Below are 5,269 nucleotides of genomic sequence, written 5' to 3'. Positions count from 1 at the left end.
TGTGTGTGTGGTGTGTGATGTGTGTGGTGTGTGATGTGTGTGATGTGTGTGGTGTGTGATGTGTGTGGTGTGTGATGTGTGTGGTGTGTGATGTGTGTGGTGTGTGCGGTGTGTGTGTGGTGTGTGATGAGTGTGGTGTGTGTGTGGTGTGTGCGGTGTGTGTGTGGTGTGTGTGTGGTGTGTGATGTGTGTGGTGTGTGTGTGGTGTGTGATGTCTGTGGTGTGTATGTGGTGTGTGATGTGTGTGTGTGGTGTGTGCGGTGTGTGTGTGGTGTGTGTGTGGTGTGTGATGTGTGTGGTGTGTATGTGGTGTGTGCGGTGTGTGGTGTGGTGTGGTGTGTGTGTGGTGTGTGATGTGTGTGGTGTGTGTGTGGTGTGTGATGTCTGTGGTGTGTATGTGGTGTGTGATGTGTGTGTGTGGTGTGTGCGGTGTGTGTGTGGTGTGTGATGTGTGTGGTGTGTGTGTGGTGTGGTGTGTGTGGTGTGTGTGGTGTGTGTGTGGTGTGCGTGTGTGGTGTGTGTGGTGTGTGTGCGTGGTGTGGTGTGTGATGTGTGTGGTGCGGCATGTGGTGTTTGTGGTGTGTGATGTGTGTGGTGTGTGCGTGTGGTGTGTGCGGTGTGTGTGTGGTGTGTGCGGTGTGTGTGTGGTGTGTCATGTGTGTGGTGCGGTATGTGGTGTTTGTGGTGTGTTATGTGTGTGATGTGTGTGTTGTGTGTATGTGGTGTGTGTGTGTGTGGTGTGTGCGGTGTGTGTGTTGTGTGTGTGTGATGTGTGTGGAGTGTGATGTGTGTGGTGTGTATGTGGTGTGTGTGGTGTATGATGTGTGTGGTGTGTGTGGTGTGTGCGGTGTGTGTGTGGTGTGTGTGGTGTGTATGTGGTGTGTGCGGTGTGTGTGTGGTGTGTGATGTGTGTGGTGTGTGTGTGGTGTGTGATGTGTGTGGTGTGTATGTGGTGTGTGATGTGTGTGTGTGGTGTGGTGTGTGCGGTGTGTGTGTGTGGTGTGTGATGTGTGTGGTGTGTATGTGGTGTGTGATGTGTGTGGTGTGGTGTGTGCGGTGTGTGTGTGGTGTGTGTGGTGTGTGTGGTGTGTGCGGTGTGTGTGTGGTGTGTGATGTGTGTGGTGTGTGTGTGATGTGTGTGGTGTGTGTGGTGTGTGGTGTGTGATGTGTGGTGTGTGTGTGGTGTGTGTGGTGTGGTGGGTGTGTGGTGTGTGGTGTGTGTGTGGTGTGTATGTGGTGTGTGTATGGTGTGTGCGGTGTGTGTGGTGTGTGTGTGGTGTGTATGTGGTGTGTGTGTGGTGTGTGCGGTGATGTGTGTGGGGCGGTATGTGGTGTTTGTGGTGTGTGGTGTGTGATGTGTGTGGTGTGTGTGTGTGGTGTGTGTGTGGTGTGTGTGTGGTGTGTGTGGTGTGTGATGTGTGTGGTGCGGTATGTGGTGTTTGTGGTGTGTTTGTGGTGTGTGTGTGGTGTGTGATGTGTGTGGTGTGTGGTGTGTGTGTGGTGTGTGGTGTGTGTGTGGTGTGTGTGGTGTGGTGTGTGTGTGGTGTGTGCGGTGTGTGTGTGGTGTGTGATGTGTGTGGTGTGTGATGTGTGTGGTGTGTATGTGGTGTGTGTGGTGTGTGTGTGATGTGTGTGGTGTGGTGGGTGTGTGGTGTGTGTGTGGTGTGTGTGTGGTGTGTGTGTGGTGTGTATGTGGTGTGTGTGTGGTGTGTGTGTGGTGTGTGTGTGGTGTGTGTGTGGTGTGTATGTGGTGTGTGTGTGTGTGTGGTGTGTGCGGTAATGTGTGTGGGGCGGTATGTGGTGTTTGTGGTGTGTTATGTGTGTGGTGTGTGTTGTGTGTATGTGGTGTGTGTGTGTGGTGTGTGCGGTGTGTGTGTTTGTGTGTGTGTGGTGTGTGATGTGTGTGGTGTGTGATGTGTGTGATGTGTGTGGTGTGTGATGTGTGTGGTGTGTGATGTGTGTGGTGTGTGATGTGTGTGGTGTGTGCGGTGTGTGTGTGGTGTGTGATGAGTGTGGTGTGTGTGTGGTGTGTGCGGTGTGTGTGTGGTGTGTGTGTGGTGTGTGATGTGTGTGGTGTGTGTGTGGTGTGTGATGTCTGTGGTGTGTATGTGGTGTGTGATGTGTGTGTGTGGTGTGTGCGGTGTGTGTGTGGTGTGTGTGTGGTGTGTGATGTGTGTGGTGTGTATGTGGTGTGTGCGGTGTGTGGTGTGGTGTGGTGTGTGTGTGGTGTGTGATGTGTGTGGTGTGTGTGTGGTGTGTGATGTCTGTGGTGTGTATGTGGTGTGTGATGTGTGTGTGTGGTGTGTGCGGTGTGTGTGTGGTGTGTGATGTGTGTGGTGTGTGTGTGGTGTGGTGTGTGTGGTGTGTGTGGTGTGTGTGTGGTGTGCGTGTGTGGTGTGTGTGGTGTGTGTGGTGTGTGCGTGGTGTGGTGTGTGATGTGTGTGGTGCGGCATGTGGTGTTTGTGGTGTGTGATGTGTGTGGTGTGTGCGTGTGGTGTGTGCGGTGTGTGTGTGGTGTGTGCGGTGTGTGTGTGGTGTGTCATGTGTGTGGTGCGGTATGTGGTGTTTGTGGTGTGTTATGTGTGTGATGTGTGTGTTGTGTGTATGTGGTGTGTGTGTGTGTGGTGTGTGCGGTGTGTGTGTTGTGTGTGTGTGATGTGTGTGGAGTGTGATGTGTGTGGTGTGTATGTTGTGTGTGTGGTGTATGATGTGTGTGGTGTGTGTGGTGTGTGCGGTGTGTGTGTGGTGTGTGATGTGTGTGGTGTGTATGTGGTGTGTGCGGTGTGTGTGTGGTGTGTGATGTGTGTGGTGTGTGTGTGGTGTGTGATGTGTGTGGTGTGTATGTGGTGTGTGATGTGTGTGTGTGTGGTGTGGTGTGTGCGGTGTGTGTGTGTGGTGTGTGATGTGTGTGGTGTGTATGTGGTGTGTGATGTGTGTGGTGTGGTGTGTGCGGTGTGTGTGTGTGGTGTGTGTGGTGTGTGTGGTGTGTGCGGTGTGTGTGTGGTGTGTGATGTGTGTGGTGTGTGTGTGATGTGTGTGGTGTGTGGTGTGTGATGTGTGGTGTGTGTGTGGTGTGTGTGGTGTGGTGGGTGTGTGGTGTGTGGTGTGTGTGTGGTGTGTATGTGGTGTGTGTATGGTGTGTGCGGTGTGTGTGGTGTGTGTGTGGTGTGTATGTGGTGTGTGTGTGGTGTGTGCGGTGATGTGTGTGGGGCGGTATGTGGTGTTTGTGGTGTGTGGTGTGTGATGTGTGTGGTGTGTGTGTGGTGTGTATGTGGTGTGTGTGTGGTGTGTGTGTGGTGTGTGTGGTGTGTGATGTGTGTGGTGCGGTATGTGGTGTTTGTGGTGTGTTTGTGGTGTGTGTGTGGTGTGTGATGTGTGTGGTGTGTGTGTGTGTGTGGTGTGTGTGTGGTGTGTGGTGTGTGTGGTGTGGTGTGGTGTGTGGGGTGTGTGCGGTGTGTGTTGTGGTGTGTGATGTGTGTGGTGTGTATGTGGTGTGTGTGGTGTGTGTGTGATGTGTGTGGTGTGGTGGGTGTGTGGTGTGTGTGTGGTGTGTGTGGTGTGTGTGTGGTGTGTATGTGGTGTGTGTGTGGTGTGTGCGGTGTGTGTGGTGTGTGTGTGGTGTGTGTGTGTGTGTGTGTGTGGTGTGTATGTGGTGTGTGTGTGTGTGGTGTGTGCGGTAATGTGTGTGGGGCGGTATGTGGTGTTTGTGGTGTGTGGTGTGTGATGTGTGTGGTGTGTGTGTGGTGTGTGTGTGGTGTGTGTGGTGTGTGGTGTGTGTGGTGTGTGATGTGTGTGGTGCGGTATGTGGTGTTTGTGGTGTGTTTGTGGTGTGTGTGTGGTGTGTGATGTGTGTGGTGTGTGTGTGGTGTGTGTGTGGTGTGTGTGGTGTGGTGTGTGTGTGGTGTGTGCGGTGTGTGTGGTGTGTGTGTGATGTGTGTGGTGTGTGTGTGGTGTGTGCGATGTGTATGTGGGGTGTGTGTGGTGTGTGATGTGTGTGGTGCGGTATGTGGTGTTTGTGGTGTGTGGTGTGTGATGTGTGTGGTGTGTGTGTGGTGTGTATGTGGTGTGTGTGTGGTGTGTGTGTGTGGTGTGTGCGGTGTGTGGTGTGTGTGTGGTGTGTGATGTGTGTGTGTGTGTGTGGTGTGTGCGGTGTGTGTGTGGTGTGTGTGTGGTGTGTGATGTGTGTGGTGCGGTATGTGGTGTATGTGGTGTGTGGTGTGTGATGTGTGTGGTGTGTGTGTGGTGTGTATGTGGTGTGTGTGTGTGGTGTGTGCGGTGTGTGTGGTGTATGTGTGGTGTGTGATGTGTGTGGCGTCTATGTGGTGTGTGCGGTGTGTGGTGTGTGGTGTGTGTGGTGTGTGATGTGTGTGTGTGTGGTGTGTTTGTGGTGTGGTGTGTGTGTGAATGTGGTGTGGTGTGTGTGTGGTGTGTGTTGTGTGTGGTGTGTTTGTGGTGTGTGTGTGGTGTGGTGTGTATGTGGGTGGTGTGTGTGTGGTGTGTGTGTGGTGTGTGGTGTGTGGTGTGGTGTGTGTGTGTGTGTGTGTGTGGTGTGTGTGTAATGTATGTGATGTGTGTGGTGTGTATGTGTGTGTGATGTGTGTCTGTGGTGTGTGTGGTGTGTATGTGGTGTGTGATGTGTGATGTGTGTGGTGTGTATGTGGTGTGGTGTGTGCGGTGTGGTGTGTGTGGTGTGATGTGTGTGGTGTGTGTGATGTGTGTGTGATGTGTGTGTGTGGTGTAATGTGTGATGTATGTGATGTATGTGGTGTGATGTGGTGGTGTGTGTGTGGTGTGTGTGTGTATGGTGTGCATTGCGTTCCTTACTCTGGTTAAGACGCGGAAGCGTTTGAGGGTCCCTTTAAAACGAAAACGGAGCCGAGCGGTGGAACTCTCCGTCCACTCGATGCGTACGTTGATGTGTCCCCCCCCCCCTTCGTTAATGCGGTAAAAGTTACGCGAGCGAAGAAGAAGACAACGTTGGAAATTTCCCCCCCCCCCCAAGTATATATTAACCAGATCAGTCTTGGACCCTGTTTGTGTCTTCGGCTTGAGGTCGTCCGAGTCGGTGTGGTGCGCGCGCGCGTGCGATGGTCTGCAGGGAGCGGTGGTGTAGCGGTTAGCTATTGGGGAGACAAAGGCGGCCGGGCGTGGTGCTGATCATCCACCCCCTCGTGTGCCACAGTGCCGGCCTTCATAGGTGCCTACTAACAGCACTTGCCCCTACAGTCTGTTCAGGCTATACGGGGGGGGGGGGGATTTTTTGCGCGTT

The sequence above is a fragment of the Petromyzon marinus genome, chromosome 53 (assembly GCF_048934315.1).
Source record: "Petromyzon marinus isolate PM22_M1 ecotype Great Lakes invasive population chromosome 53, UKy_Petmar_22M1.pri1.0, whole genome shotgun sequence".
Lineage (NCBI taxonomy): Eukaryota > Metazoa > Chordata > Hyperoartia > Petromyzontiformes > Petromyzontidae > Petromyzon > Petromyzon marinus.
Note: the sequence above shows the minus strand (reverse complement) of the source record.